Source organism: Lissotriton helveticus, chromosome 2_1 (genome assembly GCF_964261635.1).
Source record: "Lissotriton helveticus chromosome 2_1, aLisHel1.1, whole genome shotgun sequence".
Lineage (NCBI taxonomy): Eukaryota > Metazoa > Chordata > Amphibia > Caudata > Salamandridae > Lissotriton > Lissotriton helveticus.
The window spans coordinates 1,217,294,301-1,217,313,242 of NC_136059.1; positions in this window are offsets into that span (position 1 = coordinate 1,217,294,301).

Below are 18,942 nucleotides of genomic sequence, written 5' to 3' on the forward strand. Positions count from 1 at the left end.
CAAACCCCTGGTTGAACTGCCCGCCAGATTATGAATTTTCTCCAAGTCTGGCAGGCTATTTTTGGACATTCCCACGGCAGTGCCTATAAAATGACACCGCAAAGGGAACGTCGAAATCAGTACCTGTATGGCATAGACTGCTGCAGTTCACGCTGTGCAGGCGCTGGGGTGCATGCACATAAGAGGACACAAAATGTGCCCACTTGCATGCATCCGCAGGCCCAGAGGCACAAGGAAGCCCTATAAGGCCCCTTTAATTCCTCTCTGCCATGGACTGTCATGAAAACCACTGCGGACAGGAAACTTGTACTATGCATGGCGGAACGCTGTGGTCCAGCCAACTATATTGCAGCCTCAAGACCTCTGTGCCAGATGTCTCTGGTGGTTGCTGTGGTCCAAGAGCAGCTCGGCCACCCTACTTGTAATAGGGCGAACGGAAAACTGCTGCACCCCGCGAGTCTGGCGATCAATGGACAGCCAGACTCATAATTAGCCTCTTAGTGTTTGTTCCAGTATGTCAGGAGATTTAAAAATGCTCCCGCCATATGAGAGCACACACATTCCCCTGCCAGCAGTAGTGAGGGCAGGAAAACCACTGTGTCCAGGGTGTGGGCTCCCCAGGCTACAGTACGTGAGCCAGCACAGGGTATAAGGTCCCCAGAGGCCAATAAAGGCTCAGGGAGGGGGCTACACCCCATGCACTTTGTTTTACATTTCAGCCATGGGGGGTGAGGTTCCCGGACCCAAGTAGACACAGTGAGGGGGTTTTGGAACAAATTCATGCAAGTGATGGATAAGAGCTTTCCAAAAATAAACCTGCTCGGATTAAACCTCCCATTGTGTGAAAATTATTAACAGAGATTGTGAAATTAGGCCGGAAAAATATTAACATACTATGTTTTGAAAAGAAATGAGAAAGTTGCAGGAACAGGACAAATGGTTTATGTAGGCCACAAATGATTTCTGCACGTAAGACAGCTGAGAAAGAAAAAAAACGATAACTTCATGAGCAATGTGAATGAAACCGCGATAACATGAGCAGTATTAATTACATAGAAAATGAATTAGAATGTGAGTGTTTATATTAGATTAATAGAAATGTTGAAAAATGACTAATGAAATGGAACATTTATTGTGAGCAAATAACTTACAGCCTGATTCATCAAGCTTAATTGCGCTCGCAAAGGGCCAGATTCTGAGAATCTGGCCCTTTGCGAGTGCAATTTTTGCATTTGGGATTCATCATCCCAAATGCAAAAATCGCTAATAAAGAATTCGCATATTTGCGAGGAATTGCATTTAAGGAATCTCTATTTGAGATTCCTTAAATGCAATTCATGAACCATTTTAAAATACCGAAATCTCAATTTTGGGCCGCTATTTACCGCGAGGTCAAACCTCGTGGTAAATAGCGAAAACTTAGAAAAATGCATTTAAATGCATTTTTCTAAGTTGCATGTTACACACACACACATGTCCTTTGGACATGTGTGTGCGCAACACCAATGTAGATTACATTTCAGGGGTGCTACAGGGTGTCCTTTGGACACCCCTGGCACCCTTGAAATCGCTATCTTATTTGCGATGAGCAAATTGCTATTTGCAAATAAGGAATAACTCCCCATTCATTCCTATGAGCCTTTAGGCCCATAGGAATGAATGGGGAGTTATTCCTTATTTGCGATTAGCAATTTGCTAATCCCAAATAAGGAATGTGTAGGAATCGCATTTCTTTATGCAATTTCTACATGAATCCCGTTTTGCAAGTCCTTAATTCGCTATTAGGGGCTCGCAAAACGGGAGAATGATGAATCAGGCTGTTAGTCTATTTATTTCTCTTAGAGAAAATTGCACACTTTACAAAGAAGGCCTCAAAACTACCATTAGGGTTAATTTGCTTTTTACACGCAGAATGCAGAACAAATGTGTTTTATTCTTCATAGTGACTATTGTGTTCTTTCCTTGTCGATAGCTACGTGTTCGGAGTATCAGCAGAGCTTCCTTCTGTTAGTGGAAATGTTTCGTTTTGTGGATAACTGTGTTAGTAAATTGTAACAAACTGCTTTTGAATGTGCAGATTTTGATTTCCTTTGCTAAAGGACGATGATGACAGCATGAGTCTAAACAAAGAATATGAGAGGAGAGCGACAGAAGTGGTGTGACTTAACACCCTATGCTTCTGAACCAATAAGAACTGAGAACTTCCTGGATTTTGTTACTGGAATAGGGATGGACTTTATCATTTAGGGTATAACTATAAGTGTTAGAATCTATGTTTTAGGTGGTGATAGACTGGGAATAGTCTTGTGAGCTGTTTCCTAGAGTTCTTTTGGCTGATGTTGTCTGAAACTGACCCCTTAACTTTGCTCCTCATACTTTTGTGAAGATTGCCCCAGGTTTCCCTTCCCGCCGGGGGGGGGGGGGTAGTTTTTTTACTATTAGCATGCTGTGCTAATAGACTCTTAGGTTTGTATGAATTTCTGTATTTGCATTGATCTTTTTGCAATGCTGTTTTGTATCTCTTTCTATTCACTCAACTCATGCTCCTTAAACGAGATGTTATTGCGAATTACTGTATTTGAATTCTCTTGTGCAATAGATCTAAAAATCGATGCTGCACCTTTGTTTGACCAAATCATATGCTTTCAAAGAAAAAGCAAAACTCAGTCTGTCATTATTGATAAATTGTGATTAATGAGGTTTATACATTGGTGTATATAGATTGATTTGTAGAATATTACCTTTGTTGAAGGTCCTCATGAAGGGGATATATCCGTCTTAAACTTTACGTGTGGTGAAAATATTCTCCACGCACCTTTCCGTGATGAAACGATGCATGCTGCATCACAAGCATGTCGCAGTGGTGACATATCGGTCAGCAAGCAGGGGCAGATGGCTGCAAGCAACATTTTTCTCATTGTATATCAAATAAGAGTGTCTACAAATAAGTGTAATCCACTTCCAAAGGTATTTTCAATGTTCAGTTCAACAATCTGAATGTAGAAGTCTTTCCAGCTGATTTCATTTGAATAGATTGTTTATTTGTGATTTCATCATACACAACGCATTTTGCTTATACGAGAGCTTTATCAGGGCTGCAACATACAAAATTATAGAAATATTTTTTTTTAAATCTTCTAAAAACAATTAAAACAGGCTATTGTAACAACATGGACTGGCAAAAACAAACTATTGTAACATACATACACAGAGTCACATGGACTGACGAAGAAAGGGTTATTTTGGCAGAGAAAACTCATGTCAAGTATCAGAAGCCATCATATTGTTTTGTGCAAATATGCAATCCAAAGTGCTGGCAAAAGAAATTTATGGCAAAGAGAACTCACATTTCTTTAAAAAGAAACCCCGTCTTAACTTATTTATACAAAAGAGTTATTGCAAAGTTTTATGTACTCACATTATTAGTGCATCTAAGAGAGACAGAACGATAATCACAAAATTTTATTTAATCACATATAGTATTACATCTAATATTGACAGAACCATAATCAAAGAGCTCATTTACGATGGACAGGATAATAATAGGGAGATAGCTGTGGTCATGAATATTACATATCTTTGTCTAGAATTATTGATATTTTTTTTAAACTTGCATTTCCATTTCCAAAAAATAAATGGTCCCATATCAGTCTACACTTGCAACCGAGCTCACCAATGTGGTATCCCGAATCCACCACCAGAAGAGAAGACACCTGTAAAAGACATATATTACCTCATACTGTATATCAATATTTTTCTTGTCTTGAAAATACAGGCGCTAAACTTCAGCATTCTTATACATTGAGAAACATGAGGATATGTCCAGTTATTTAGTCAAAAGTTTTGAACACACTGTCATAACATTGACATACATTATGACGTGTCGATAATGCTTTATTCGATTTTGTTTTAAAATCATAAAAGCATACATATAAAAACAATCTTAAAATGAAAACATACATACAATGACAATATGACTACAAGTTAAAAGGACATTTGCCCAACCTCAGGGTTTCATAATAAGACATGTTATTCATACAGTTTATCACTATCGACTGTGGTAATACATAGAGCACTCAAAAGTTATGACAGTTGTATAATGGTTCGAATCTATTGGGAGCGGAGAAAGTAATGCCATTGGGTACACGAACCCCCCTTCCCAGCGAATGGTGATGCTCTACTGTTGGTCTAAGCAGGGGGATATTTGGCGTGCATGGGTAAAAATCAAATAAATCCCAAGTGCATATAGGGCCATCTCCTTCTTGGGGCGGGCAAGATCTTAGGTACGGGACGATGTTCCTGTTCCTGAATTTAACCAGTACCAAGTCCCCGGGAATGTTTTTTGGTGATGAGCCCAGCCAGCCCACCCTTCTAACGCTCAGGATTCCACCATCTTGATCCGAGGGTAGGGGTCTATTTTTCCCCAACCAGAATAAGACCTTATTTAATAGGTCCTGCTGTCTTTCGGCTTTCCCGAGAGCAAGTGCTGGTACTCCTGAAAGAACGGACACATATGGCGCAGCTTCTGGAGGAAGATGTATACGAGGTGGTTTGTTTGATTCTGTTCTAACCCCTGTGAACCTTGTGAACCTTGATGGAGCAGGTTTGAAGGGGGCTTTGGATGCAATTGGGGCTGGGCTTTTGAGTAGTTGTGATGTGGGTTGGGCATTTATATGTTTAGCAGTTGGCTTAGATGCTTCCAAGGTTGTAGGTGGCTGAGAGCGGTTAGTTGTTGCCATATTATTGATAGGTGTCAGAATGGTCGTGATTGTATTCTCTAGTCCTGAGAGCCTTTCCCCTATAGAATTGATTTTTTCAACTAATGGAGCAATGATGGCTTTGACAAGATGCTCGATCTGGGTCAGTAGAGTCAGCTGGGGGTAGAGTATTGTTTCGTCTGATTTGTCTGCAGACTCCAAGGTAGTAGGGAAGTTATTGGCAGGTAATGTAGGACTTACGGATAGTTTTTGTAACTTGGAATAAGTCCCTTCGGGGTTGTTCTCATAATGCTTCCTTTTAGTGGGTAAAGGATGGCGGAGGGGTGCATCTTGGATATTGTCTTTCTTAGGTGAAAATGGAGGATCCCGTAAACTGCCGTTAATACTTGAGGAGCTAGTGCCTTTAACAGGAGGAGGAGATTTCACTGTGACATACTTAGTATTGCATAAGATGTTTAGTTCGTCCCACAAAGACGGGCTTTTCACTCTTACTGGAGTTTGTAAAGGAGATTGCATACTGGTTAAAGAGTGGCAAGAAGAGTTATAGTCTATCTCATGAACAGTAGGCAGTATGCTAGTGCTATTCGTGTGATGCTCTTGTAGCCCTTGTAGCCCTTGGCACGGGCCCCTCTCAGAAGCAATGTTTGTGCCCCCCTTGCGTGACATTATTAGAGTAGGATAAATCAGACCACGAAAATAGCCAATTAATAATTAGGTTCACTGTACCTCCTTTCACAGTAGGGTCGAGGGAGGGGGGCCCGTTCCGCCCCCTTCTGTCCACGGAGGGCCACAGAGGGCCCGCCCTTTGCCCGGGCTTAGCCCGGCACCGCCCGCGGGCCGGAAATGAGGTGTTGAATATATCCTCTGCGGTCTCCAGGGGGTGGGGCTGCCGGTCCTCTGCTCGCAGCCTCCTGGGACAGGTAGTCCCGCTGCGTCCCCCGCTCTCCCCAAACAAGAACTGCTCACAGGGCCGATGCGTCTCCCGCGAAGCGGGAGGCGCGAGAAGTATTTCAGGTTCCCCGGTGTCCAGGGGGTGGGGCTGCCGGTCCTCTGCTCGCAGCCTCCTGGGACAGGTAGCCCCGCTGCGTCCCCCGCTCTCCCCAAACAAGAACTGCTCACAGGGCAGATACGTCTCCCGCAAAGCGGGAGGCGCGAGAAGTATTTCAGGTTCCCCGGTGTCCAGGGGGTGGGGCTGCCGGTCCTCCGCTCGCAGCCTCCTGGGACAGGTAGTCCCGCTGCATCCCCCGCTCTCCCCAAACAAGAACTGCTCACAGGGCCGATGCGTCTCATTATGACATAATATATGGATAAAACACAAAAAGGGGGTGTTAGAAATGGGGTTTCTAGTTGGCTAGGGTACGCACCTAAGCCAGGCAGAACCCACAACTCTAGTTAGAGCAAGTCAGTTACACATCAAAGATAACCTTGGCTCTCCCTCTAGTAGCTTGGCACAGAGCAGGCCGGCTTATCTTTAGAGCTAATGTGTAAAGCGTTTGTGCAGCACACGCAGACAGTAGCACAATGAATACACTAGAAAAGAAACTCCACACAGGATTATGTAAATATAATTATGCATACATTGTACATACCACAAGACCAAAATGACATGAGTCACATAAGTAGTTCGATCAAAATTTTTTTACATTCGATGCAGAAAGAAAACATTGCAGAAATATTACTTTACATGCATGTAACACATAGATACTTTCCCAAGTAATGCAGTATCTTTAGAGACAGTCACTTATATTACATGAAAAGCACAAGAATCACAGTAGGAACCACAGAGCACAGAAGCACCTGCGTTCCTACTAGCCTGGTTACAGAAATTTCTATGGGCTTCCATGATAAAAGGCACAGAAGCACAAGCACACCCACTTTACGTGATACCAGGGTTTCCTCCACCACAGCATGCCTATAAATGCCCCAAAGCACCAAACTTTCTCAGTGTGGGGCCAGAAGCATGCCCTCTAAGGTCAGTCCAAATTAGAAGCGGACACAAGTTTGTGGCGCGCACGAGAGAACTCGCTCGGTCCCTCATTCAGTCCCTCGCTTTTCTCTCTTAGGAACCAGCTGCCTGCGAGCTTGTGGTGCAGCTGTATCAGCGCAGTACTTTATGGTGCCAGCGCTGCGGGGGTGACGCCCTCATGACTCTGGTCCCCACCCAGCAACCTCTTGTGATGCAGAATGTAGCAAGGTTGCTACCACCACCTGTGTGATAAATAACTAATATCGGCTGGATTACTTGATCACTTGATCAAACTATTCGGAGCTGACCACCCCGACCCGCACCCTCACTGTGAGATTGGTATACAGAAGTAGCACCAAGGTGATAAGCCACAGGCCAAAGCCATAGCGGTGTAGGAGAGCGAACAGATAATCCCAATCGATAGAGTCAAATATCTTCCTAAAATTGACCATAAGCAGGGCTTGGTGCCTGGGCAAACTGCTACTCAGGTCTATGGCAGCATTGTGTACCTGTCAAAAATATATATCCGAAATATTTAGAGCGTTTAGCTCAATAAGCGGTCCGTCCCAATATGTAGGAAAGAGAGTTTATATTTTTTCTCTTTTATTGGTCCGATTTGTAGGACTTGAATAAGATCTGCACATTATTAATGCCCCTATATTTACGAAGATCATTGCCGTTTATATGTGCTTAGCTTGCAGTAGCCGTGTAGCCCGTAAACATTCAAATAAGGCTGTGCAACTCTTTATAACTCACAAACCGCTTGTCTCCCCATTTTGTTTGCCTTAGCTATCAAGCCTTTGGTGGCCTGGGTGCACGTGGATGTCTAGATGCACGGGTCTCCAGAGGTGAGTGATAGAATATCTCTCTACACAGATGATATTCTACTATTTTTGGATGACCCGGTTGAATCAGGACCTCGAGCACTAAAGATTCTTTGTATTTTCTGATCTTATTCTGGCCTCCACATGAACAAGACCAAATCCTCCAACTTTCGTATTGCCCCCTGTCTGCCGTTTATGCCATGGGCACTTGTGCTGGCTGTGCTACCAACGGCCTTCATATATTTCGGGGTCTTAATAACATCAGACAGAGCCTGAGCATTTGAGTCAAACTTACAAACTCAGCTGAACGGACTCTCTAGAGACATAAAATTCGGGTCCTCTCTACTGTTGTCCCTATTTGGCCATTCAGCCATTTTTAAGATAGTCTCCTTACTAAGACTCCTTTATCAACTCCAGAACTACCTGTTCCAGGTACATTGCACTTTCTTCTTCAGGGTTAACACCCTGATTTGTATTAAGGGGCGGGTGACTTTAGCGTATTTACCTCAGGAAGTGCTGCCGCCCGGCCTTTTAAGGCAGGTTGGCTAGCCCAGACATGCTCCTTTATTACCAGGCAGAGCACCTTGTCATCTTGGGGTGCTGGGTACTTTAGAAGGGATCTTGGGATGCAGGACACCTAGGGACCCTCGGCTAATCCTACTACATATTACAGAGAACACGGAGGGGAACAGGTATCAGAGGGCATTGCTTTGATTGAGCTTGGTGATTGCTTAAAGGGACATAGCACTGAGGTGGAAGGCCGCTGGTATGGATCACTGTATGAGCCTGGAATGCCTGGTGAACATAGCGAGGGGATGCCCCCAGAAACACCTCAAGATCTGAGAAGGCTGGGCTGACCTTATGGTATTGCATTGGAACCCTGTCCAACTACGCCCTTGTCCAGTATGAGGGTCTTGCTTCCCTACGGCGCTGCCCTGGATTGCTCATCAGGGGTCTGAGTTGCCTAGGGACTGCCTTATTGTGTCTGACTACAGAGGCAACTTTGTACTTTTGTATTTGTTCTCATGACTGCTTACTGCTCATTTTATGATTTCTTGTTGTGTGGTTACATATCATGCTATTTGCTATGTCCTGATTGTGGGTGCTGTATGGTTAAAATTTCTTTTTTTTAAATCACAAATAAAGAATATATTCAAATTAAATCGGCTGGAAAGACTTCTATATTCTTACTGTTGGACTGATCGTTCAAAAAAACCTTTGGAAGTGGATTTTGTTTATTTGTTGCTGTTCTTATACAATTTCTAAGAATAGGTTGTTCAGCAGCCAACCTATGGAGGTGGGCAATGATATGATATGCACTAGGGAACTTGATGTTAGTTTGCTACATTGGTCCTTAGCTGTCTAGATTTTTAGTGTGCATCATTGTTCTCATGTTACTGGCAGCCAATCAGAGCACTTACTTCTGCGGGACTGATGGCCTAAGGGAAAAAAACTCCCATGGCCAATAAAAACACTCTATTTTTAAATTGGCATTCCCACAAGACTCACGGGAGTCTTTTGGCCCAACCGTCGAGAAATGCAAATATTTTTAAACATTTGTTACTCCAAAATTACTGAACAGATCTAAAGGCCAAAAAGCACAATCTGTGAACCAAGATCTAGGTTCCAGCCAAATTTGGTGTAATTCTGCTCTGCAGTTTTTGCTGTAGCGCTGCTTAAAAATGTCTATGGAAAATGCATGGGGAAATATGTTTTTTACTCTCTATTTTCTCAGTCTCCACTTGATAGATCACCCTAAAACTTTCCAGGAACGAGCCGAGGTAAACTTTCTTTCATTTTGAAATGTTTCATGAATATTTATGAAATGGCGAAAACGTTATTAGCAAAACAAAAAATGCCTTGGCTATGGAAAAGCAATCCTACCTGTAACAAATATATATATGTGTGTAAGTGTATATGTATATAAATAAAAACCTTTGAAATTCACTGAAAAAACCATAGGTTTCAGACATGTTATAGTTAGGAATTAGCATTTAAAAAACCTTAGAATTTCACTGAAAAAACCACAGGTCTTAGGGGTGTTATAGTTAGTTGGACATTTCACTCATACAAAACCATTGAAATTCCCCCGTTAAAGTTAGTTGTACTAACTATAACTCGCGCGCCCGCAATCCACTGCTGATGATGTCACATATTACATCATTCATGACATGGTCAGTGACATCACTGATGACATCATTGATAACATCTCAAATGACATCACTGATGACAGCGCCAAGGAGCTGTGTTGCTGAGTGTTGTAAAAAGGGGCGTGGCCTCTGAACACCTCTCTGCAACGCAGCTCCCTGGCACATACTGGAGGTACCTGGTGGGCTAGTTGGCCCCCAGGGGACCTCTGGATTGAAGATGAATTAATTCCCCAACTTAAAACGCGCCACAGGGCGTGTTTGCACACATATCACCTCAGGCTCCGCCCCCTACCTTCACTACTGTGCAAACACGCCCGTGGGGCGTTTTAAGATGGGGATTAAGTCCCATTGAATCCTGAGGTCCCCTGGCGGCCAACTAGCCCACCAGGTACCTACAGTAAGCACCACAGAGCTGCGTTGCAGAGAGGTGTAAAAAGGGGCGTGGCCTCAGAACACCTCTCTGCAGCGCAGCTCCCTGAAGCATAATGGAGGTACCTGGTGGGCTAGTTTGCCACCAGGGGACCTCAGGATTCAAGGGGACTTAATCCCCCATCTTAAAAGGTGCCACGGGGTGTGTTTGCACAGTGGTAAAGGTAAGAGGCGGGACCTGAGGTGATATGTGTGCAAACACGCCCTGTGGCGTGTTTTAAGTTGCGGAATTAATTCCTCTTCAATACAGAGGTCCCCTGGGGGCCAACTAGCCCACCAGTACCTCCACTAAGCACCAAGGAGCTGTGTTGCAGAGTGTTGTAAAAAGGGGCGTAGCCTCTGAACACCTCTATGCAACGCAGCTCCCTGGCGCATACTGGAGGTACCTGGTGAGCTAGTTGGCCCACAGTGGACCACAGCATTGAAGAGGAATTAATTCCCCAACTTAAAACGTGCCACAGGGCATGTTTGCACACATGTCACCGCAGGCCCCGCCCCCTTCCTTCACCATTGTACAAATATTCCTCTAAAATCAGTTGAACTACGAATTCCGATTTACTCACCTGTTATCAGGAGAGAACTCAGTGCAGCATCTTTTAGCCCAGCACTGACCCTGAAAAGTAATTCTAAACAAATTTACCAGTAACTTGTATTTCCTTCCAGAGGAATCCATTGTGTGGTTTTCACCAGAAAAGTGTCGATTTTTGAAACGTACAAAAATTTCTATAAAATCAGCAGAACTACGAATTCCGATTTACTCACCTGTTATAAGGAGTGACCTCAGTGCTGCTTCTTTGAGCCCAGTTGTGATCCTGAAAAGTAATTCAAACCGTACTTACCACTAACTTGTATTTCCTTCCATAGGAATCCATTGTGTGGTTTTCACAAAGTAAAAATATTCCTTAAAAATTTCCTGTATGACTTAAACGCATTCTTTCGACTGTTTACAGGAGAGGCACCCGTGCTGGATCCAGGATCCACCACTGAGTAAGAAAAAGTAACGTTAACACTACTTACCTGATAAGTGAATTTCTTCCCTTAGGATAACATTGGTGGTTCTATGAGAAAAAGTTTCTAAGTGTCAACTTTGAAAATACAATAATATTCCTTAAAAATCACTACTGTAACCAAAACGCTTTTACTCAACTGTTTGCAGGGGATATCCCAGGACGGAATCTAGGATCTAGTCTTGTGGTTAGAAAAGTAATTCAAAAAGTAACTAATTGTATTTAACTAGAAATTCACATTGAGCTCAATGTTTCATTGTGTCTGAAATTGTGTTGCGCATTACAACAACTGTAACTACTGTACTTAAAAGTCTGCTGCCTATTTGCAAAGTATTTAAACTAAAGTAATTCATTCTGAGAAAGTACATTCTGTAATGTAATGTAATGTATAATGTAATTGTAATGTAATTTAAAAAATAAAATATCTAAAAATAAACAGTTTAATAAAATGTAGTAAATCAGTATCAAAAAAATAAATATAAGAATTAATACATTTAAAAATTGTCATTTACAAAACCTTTGAAATTCTCTGAAAAAAACATAGGTTTCAGACATGTTATAGTTAGGATTATGGATAATAGGTCCTAACTATAACTATCTACTGGCGACTGCCAGAAGATAATATATATATATATATATATATATATATATTTACATATATATATTTTTTTTTCCCTGAAAAAAACATAGGTTTCAGGGATGTTATAGTTATAAATGTCATCAGTGATGTCATCGGTGGTGTCATCAGTGATGTCACTGACCATGTCATGAGTGATGTAATATGTGACGTCATCAGCAGTGCATGTGGGGGTGTGAGTTATAGTTAGCTCTACTAACTATAACGTTCAAATTTCTCTGGTTTTGTACGAGTGAAATGTCCAACTAACTATAACGTCCCTGAAACCTATGGTTTTTTCAGTGAATTTCTATGGTTTTTTAAATGCTAATTTCTAACTGTAACGTCCCTGAAACCTATGTTTTTTTCAGTTTATTTCAATGTTTTTAATAAATGCTAATTTCTAATTATAATGTTCATTAAACCTATAGTTTTTTCAGTCATCTTAAATTATCATTCTATTCTCAACCTGGGGACAACAGCCAGTATTCCAGCAATAGCTTCCGTGAAAAAAAATCGCCACAAATGAGAGCAACAACTAACGCTAATAATATGCAGAGTAGGCATTCCCGTGCAAAAATAACACAAAAACACCACTTCCCAATATTTTCAACGAGCAGTCGAATCTGCGGTGTGATCCAAAAACAGGTGATAAGCTGTGTTAGCAGTAGGAATCTAACATCTGCCTTTTACTGGTGTAAAGCAGGACGACTACCCACAGTGTGAAAGGAAGCCCAGCCCAGAATCACATCTGAAAACCAACACATGTCATAGAGCTACTGATCATGCACCTCCGACACCCAAGAAGGCCACAACACCAACTGTCACCACCCTTAGGACCTACCCCCGGACCATCCCCCTCCCTACTACCACAGAGGCAGCGCAGAACAGGACAGCGGACCTTCCGAAAACTGCATGGTCCCTCAGCCACACAATAGCTGAATGTTGGGAGATGTGGCAACCAAGTATTTGGGAAAGATGCAAGTCACCCATCAATAATAATGCACACAATACCAAGGGTAGCGGTGATGTGCTGAACAGACCTCACTATGCAGAGTACAAACCTCTCTATGTGGACATATACTGTTGGTACTTGTAGTGTTGTGCACAGTGGATGCAACCATGTTACCTCAGGAAGTTGGGAAGATCTCGGTCACGTAGCTGTGTTGTCCCCCCTGGAAGTGGAAGCGGAGTGGGCTGGTGCAATGTACGCCACTCCAGCGTAGCAGTAGGAATAAATATGCTGGGGCTCTGAGCGTGGTTCACATGTGGGAAGGCCAAAGCGTCTGCCAGGGTGCAGCCCTCACCCTGCCACAAGGCCACCGCCATGACCTCAGGCCTCCTCGACACAGACCCCCTGCAAACCCAGTGGCACAGCACCGCAGACTTATGTCTGTACAGACTACTGCCTTCGATCTACACTGCGAACAGAAGCCTCACAATTCAGATGGAGTGGCAATTGCTGATGATGTAGTCCAGTAGACAAAAGACAGTGCTACCAGTGCGGCCCGCCGGACCATGCATCATCGCAGGGTGCACACACGCTGAGTGCTTCAGTTGCCACTAACTCAGTGCACCACAAATCATCGCCATGTAGCCTTATTAAGGCAGAACTCAGTGGGCAAAAGACATTGCTACCAATGCGGCCCGCTCGGACCATGCATCATCGCAGGGTGCGCACACGCTGAGTGCTTCAGGTGCCACTAACTCAGTGCACCACAAGTCATCACCGCGTAGCCTTATAAAGGCAAAATTCATTAGACAAAAGACATTGCTACAAGTGCGGCCCGCCCGGACCATGCATCATCGTAGGCTCCGCACATGCTGGTTGCTTCAAGTGCCACTAACTGTGCAGCGCAACTCAATTCCAAGTGGCTCTGGACCCTTGCTGACCACTGCCTCCGGCCTACACTGCGGTCAGCAGAGCCCACAATTAAAATTGAGTCTTGATTAATTAATTATAGAGTCCTATGTCTCTAAAACCTACATAATATCCTTTTAGTATCCTTGCTTCAAGAACTTGTTTTATATCAGTTATTGTTTTACTACAATGACCATATTCATCTTGCAAGTCCAAACGAACACTGAATGGCAGTCAACACTGCGGACAGCAGAGGTCACAATTTGAACTATAACGTCTCTGAATCCTACATATTTCGACAATGTATTCCATACATATTTTATGTTTTCCTCCACACGCCTACACCGTGGACAGCCAAGCTCACAATTTGAATTCAGTCTTGTTTTATTAATTGCAGAGAGAATTGTGCTCTATGTCCTCGGATTTTGTTAAGAGGATGTGACAAAGTGCATTCCTCGATGTCTGTGCTGACTACTGCCTTCGATCTACACTGTGGATAGCAGGGCTCACAATTCACATCGAGTCGCAATTGCAGATGACGCAGTCGAGTAGGCCCAGTGTTGCTCGCCCGCAACACACATCATCGCTAGCTGCGCACACGCTAAATGCTTCTGATGCCCCTATCTCAATGCAGCACAATTCATAGACCCTTCATGACACAATGTTTTGTGTATAATTTCTCATCTGCTGCCCCTACCTCATTGTACCACAAGTCATGGACCCTTTACGATAGAATCTTTTATGTATTATTTCACATCTGCTGCCCCTACCTTAGTGCAGCACAAATCATTGACCCTTTATGATTGAATCTCTGTGTCCGATCCAATGATTACTGTTGTACTTGTTACCAGCACCAACCATTCCCGGAGAGCTGGCTTACACTCACCCCACACGCATCCAGCACAGACGTCACAGGACATGTGACCCTGGTAATAAAAAGGAGTCGAGCGCACGTGCCCGTACCCAGTTACACTACCTATCTGTGTCTGTGTGTTCATTGTTCATTATGTATGCAAGATGCTGCTCCTGGGCCCTACCACATTACATTGTGCTGTGGACAGCGTATGCAACCATGTTACCTTTGGCAGTGGGGGAAAACTTTGGGTATGTAACTTTGTCTTGGTCATTGTATAAGTACATACGTAGAGACTGGATCATTAGAGTACTGCAAGGAGAGTGTATAGTGAATTTATAAGTGTTTGGGGATTGGCGGAGTGATTGTATAACTACATATGTTGGCACAGCCTAACCCCGAACACAAGCTTGGCTCTAATTGGCCGCCCTCCATGTGCCAAAATCTGAAACTTGAACTTTCCGTAGCCCTGTATTGCTACAGCTGCAACACTCCACTGAATGTGCAATAAACATTCATATCCACACAGATGTGTCATATCCACCATCTTTCATGTGTGAAACTAAAGATGAATGTAGGGTCAGAGAATCCCGGGACCTTCCATGTTTTCCATGTTGTGGGACTTGGCTCACAGAGTGACACATTGGCCCTGCGACCCGGGTGACGGCAGCACTACAACACGGACACCCGCATCAGTTGATTCCTCATACAGCTCACGATGGAGCCACACCCATAGCTCCGGAGTCCTACTTCACAGCCTCACGCAGGACAGGCAAACGCTAGGCCAGCCCACTCCGCTTACGCTTACAGGGAAGGACAACAAAACAACATGGCCCAGATTTTCATTGCAGGGATCTGCTGGTCACAGCTTAGTTGTCAGTACACCACAGCCACTCCCTCATGGCTGGTATACACCCACACAACACCCATCCAGCACAGACGTCACAGGACACATGACCCTGCCAAAAAAAAAGACCGGGTGCATGTGCTCTACGCCATTTCAGAATTGCTCGCACCAGATGCACCGCGGCCGTCACAGGTACACCGGCATGGGACAGTGACTTTCGGTCCACTGAGGTACGGGTACTGTAACTGCTGAGCAGGTGTGACGCCATCAGTGATGCCCCGTACCGGAGGTCTGGACAGCTCAGGATTTGTGTGCCCTGCTGGACCGCAATGTAGGCCTGAGCCATCAGACATCGCAGGCCTACTGCAACGTGGCGTTGCCTTGCTGGTGACAGAGTTAGTGGCACCTCAAGGGCTGAGCGGGTGTGCAGCCTGCGATGAAAAGCCGTGTGCACTGGTATGTCCTCTGCCGTGGCAAAATCAAGACCCAGCCCCAAGTGTGAGACCTGGTGGCCTAAGGAGCGGGGCTGCATGATATGCAGGGTGCCCTGTCCGCAGGCCCCGGGCTTGGGGCTTACAGTGGCACATGGTTGGCCCTCTTTTCTACATGCAAGTTGCGAAAGGTGAGCAGAGAGGCTTGTTTGAGCAGCAGCGGGCAGCCACCTCCTGGTAGTGGTAGTGCATGGGGGGCAGCAGCCTGGGTGCACAGCAACGGGCAATCACCTCCGGGCAGTGGGAGTGGATGGGGTGCAGCAGCCTGGTTGTGCAGCAGCGGGCAGACACCTCTGGGCAATGGAAGTGGATGGGGTACAGCAGCCTGTGAGTGCAGCGGTGGGACAGCTATTTAGGCGAGCGCAATTGTATGTACTCTGCCATTACTGATTCCATACTATGTTTCAGATGACTAAGCTTGAGGGCTGCACTATATCCCGGCACGTGGTTGGAGACACACCAGTGGAAGAAAGGTGAGTTGTGAGGATTTTCTCCACAGTGTCAACACTCACTCTCCCTCTCCATCTCTTCCTTTCTGTCACTCACACTCTTTCTCTCTCTCTCTCTCTCTCTCTCAGTCTCTCTCACTTCACTCTCTATCTCTTTCTTTCTCTCTCTCTCACACTCTTTCTCTCTCTCTTCCCCTCTCTCTCTCTCTATCTCTTCCTCACTCTCACACTTTCTCTCTCTCTTCCTCTCTCGCTCTTTCTCTCTCTCATTCTCTCTCTTTCACTCTTATTCTGTTTCTCTCTTCCTTTTTCTCATCCTGTTTCTCTCTTTCTCTCTCTTCCTCTCTCTCACTGTTTGTCTCTTTTTCCCCTCTCTCACTCTTTCTCTCTGTCTTCCTCTCACTATTTCTTTCTTTTTTTCTCTCTCTCTTCCTCTCTCTCACTCTCTCTCTCTCTCTCTCTCTCTCTCTCTCTCTCTCTCTCTTCTTTGATGGACGCCTGACGCACAATCTTATCTTGCTTTTTGTCTAGCAGACCTGCGATGATGCGTGGCCATCCTGCAATCAACACTCACCCTGAATTGTGAGCTCGGCTTCACCGCTTGTACACAATGAGTGAGGAGGTTGCTTCGGCACGTGGTGGACCCTCTTCGACACACTTCGGTGGCTGAAGGTAAGCAGAGAGTCTTGTTTGTGCAGCGGCGGGCAGTCCCCTCTCAGCAGTGGGAGTGGATGGGATGCAGCAGCCTGGGTGCGCAGCGGCGGGCAGTCACCCTTGGGCAGTGGGAGTGCATGGGGTGCAGCAACCTGGTTGCGCAGCAGCTGTCAGACACCTCTGGGCAGTGGGAGTGGATGGGGTACAGCAGCCTGGGTGCGAAGTGGCGGGCAAACACCTATGGACAGTGGGAGTGGATGGGGTGCAGCAGGCTGGGTGTACAGCAGCGGGCAGACACCTCTGGGCAGTGGAAGTGGATGGGATGAAGCAACCTGGGTGTGCAGGGGCTGGCAGACACCTCTGGGCAGTGGAAGTGGATGGGGTACAGTAGCCTGGATACTCAAAGGCGGGACAGCGATTTAGGCGTGCGCAGTTGTATGTACTCTGCCATTACTGATTCCATACTATGTTTCAGATGACTAAGCTTGAGGGCTGCCCTGTATCCCGGTACATGATTGGAGACACACCGGTGACAGCAAGGTGAGCTGTGAGGATTTTGTCCACAGTGTCAACACTCACTCTCCCGCTCCATCTCTTCCTTTCTGTCACTCACACTCTTTCTCTTTCTCTCACTCTCTAGCTTTTCCTTTCTCTCTCTCACGCTCTTTTCCTCTTACTTTGTCTCTTCCTCTCTCTCTCATTCTTTCTCTTTCTCTCTCTCTTCCTCTCTGTCTCACTCTTTCTCTCTCTCACATTGTTTCTCTCTTTCTCTCTCTCTTCCTTGTATCTCATTCTATCTCTCTCTCTCTCTCTCCCTCTCTCTCACTCTTTCTCTCTCTCACTCTTTCTCCCTTTCTCTCTCTCTTCCTCTTTCTCTCTTTCTCTCTCTCTCTCGCTCTCCTTTGATGGAGGCATGCCACACAATCTTATCTTTCTGTTTGTTTTGCAGGCTGTGATTCACAAATTGTCGTGGGATGGCACGCCAATGGCTGTACCTACTTTTATTTTGTTTTGTTTAAATAGAATGTTTTATGTGTAAATCCATAGATGACTGAGATTCTTATTTGACCAACCTCACGTGCATCTTTTTTATTATAATTGTGCGACATCAGCCAATTTGCTATGTTGTAGATTTCCTAAGGTTGCTCTCACATTTGTTTGTGGGGAGGGGTGAGGGGAGTGGCGGACAAGGGGCTGGTGTCGGACAGTATTTTGAGGTTTAGGCCAGTGCAGTAGTGTTTGGGTAGTATAGGGGGTTGTGCTGGGGATAGTGTTTTAGGGTTTAGGGTAGTGCAGTTGTGTTTATGTAGTGTAGGGGATCATGCTGGGGGTAGTGTTTTAGAGTTTACAACAATGCAGTGGTGTTTGGGTAGTGTAGGGGTCATGCTGGGGATAGTGTTTTAGGGTTTAGGATAGTGCAGTGGTGTTTGCGTAGTGTAGGCAGTCCTGCTGGGGGTGGTGTTTTAGAGTTTACGACAATGCAGTGGTGTTTGGGTAGTGTAGGGGTCATGCTGGGAGTAGTGTTTTAGTGTTTAGGGTTGTGCAGTGGTGTTTGGGTAGTGTAGGGGTCATGCTGAGGGTAGTGTTTTAAGGTTTAGGGTAGTGCAGTGGTATTTGGTCAATGTAGGGGATAGTGCTGTGGTTGTGTTTTAGGATTTAGAATAGTGCAGTGGTGTTTGTGTACTGTTCGGAGGTTTGTGCTGGGAATAGTGTTTTAGGGTTTAGAGTAGCGCAGTGGTGTTTGTGTAGTGTAGGAGGTCATGCTGGGAGTAGAGTTTTATGATTTAGGGTAGCGCAGTGGTGTTTGGGTAGTGTAGGAGTCATGCTGGGGGTAGTGTTTTAAGGTGTAGGGTAGTGCAGTGGAATTTGGTCAATGTAGGGGATCGTGCTGGGGGTTGTGTTTTAGGATTTAGAATAGTGCAGAGGTGTTTGTGTACTTCTCAGAGGTTTGTGCTGGGAATAGTGTTTTAGGGTTTAGAGTAGCGCAGTGGTGTTTATGTAGTGTAGGAGGTGATGCTGGGAGTAGAGTTTTATGATTTAGGGTAGTGCAGTGGTGTTTGTGTAGTGTAGGATGTCA